Raw genomic sequence first — 1,794 nt, 5'->3', positions numbered from 1 at the left:
TGGAGTGCTACATTCCATGGGGTCACAAAGAGTTGGAGCTGACTGAGTGACTGAACAAAAGAAAGATTCTGAGAGAGATGCAATTTAAAAATTGAGCTTGCAGAATGCATAAAATAAAATAAAACTATGGGAAAATACAATAAAAACAAAGCATATTAGAAACAGCATTTCAGTATAATTAGCAAGGCATCCAAAAAGTTTAAAAAGCATGAGTAGAACTTGAGTAAGTAGCAAAATCTAAATATATAAATTAGAAAGGACAAAGAAATAAACTCAATATTAGAGAAAATGATAAATATGTCAAAGAAAGAAGATTTGAATGTGCATATATAATAATTATGATATCAAAGAAAAGATGACAGAAAAACATGAAGTGAAAAAATGAAAGACAGTTATTCTAAAACAGATATGAATCTGAAGACTACAAGACTATACCTTATACTAAGACAAATTAATGCAAAAGATTTAAGAATTTTCTTTATGATATTAGTTATCTTAAGAGATGCATAGCTTTTGGGAAGGGAAAGTAAATTAATTAAAAAATAAAAAAAGAGTAATTAAAAAATAAAAAAAGAATTTGAGTCCAGTGAAAAATAAAATATTTTAAGTATAACAAATAAGAACAAAGATTAAAAATAATAGAAAGACAGAAATGGAGATCGTTTGTCTTCAGGTTTATTTACAAGGCTAAACTAAGAGATATTGCTGCAATATTCACGTTTTTATTTTTTATTTATTCTTTATTGAGTTGTAACTGACATATAATCATATGTGTTTGGGAGGGGTTTTTGGCCATGCTGAACAACTTGCTGAATCTCAGTTCCCCAACTAGGAATTGAAACACAGGCCATGGCAGTAAAAGTCCCCAGTCCTAACCACTAGACCACCAGGAAACTCCCTTTATAATGTTATCTTATAAAGGGCATGACTCAGGACATTTGTATTGTACCATATAGTTTTCTTAAAACCCGAAAATATGAGTGGATAAAACAGTCAGCATAATTTTTTTTAGGAGAAAACCTAGTGGACTAAATTATGCTAACCAAAAGTAATGAACTCTAGAGTCCAGAATATTTAATTATTTAAAATAAATGATTAAAACTGTTATAAATAGTGCTCTCAAATATACAAGTAAGAAAAAATGTGCAAAGTATTGCTTCAGAGAAAAATTTTACAGTAAAAGGTGATGAATTATAAACATGCTCCTCACCTTTACACTTGTTTGGTATGGGAAAAAATAAACATCTCTTCAATTCATTAAAGTAATAAAGGCTAATTAGTACCTGATATGCTCAAGATGCTATTTACTGGGGATAAACTTGATATCATTCATCTTAGATAGCTTTCACTCTGTGTGGAGGCTTGGAGAGGAGATAAAAACAACGAACATAAAGAATAAGTAAATTTTATGCTATGTTAGAAAAGACAAGTTCTACAAAGTGAAATAAAGCAGAAAAGGCAGATGGTGGTGCATGGGTGCTATTAGAGATTATTCTGGGTGCCCTCACAGAGAACGTGCTGGTTGAGAAAAGACCGCAAGAAGAAAGAGAGTAAACCATGCATAAAGTTGAAGGAGAAGCAAATGTCAAAAGGAACAACCAAAACAAAAATAAGTGCTCATGTCTGAGTCCATGGCAAAAAGGTTCACGAGACTAAGGTGGAGAGAGCCAAGAGGGAATTAGTCTGAGAGCGCTCAGGCTATTTTTGAACCTTAAAAGGAAGCTAATGTGAGAGTCTCCACTTTCTCTGTTTTCTTGATGGGGGATCACCAAAACTGAGCAAATTTGAAATAGG

Source organism: Bos javanicus, chromosome 20 (assembly GCF_032452875.1).
Source record: "Bos javanicus breed banteng chromosome 20, ARS-OSU_banteng_1.0, whole genome shotgun sequence".
NCBI classification, from domain to species: Eukaryota; Metazoa; Chordata; class Mammalia; order Artiodactyla; family Bovidae; genus Bos; species Bos javanicus.
Note: the sequence above shows the minus strand (reverse complement) of the source record.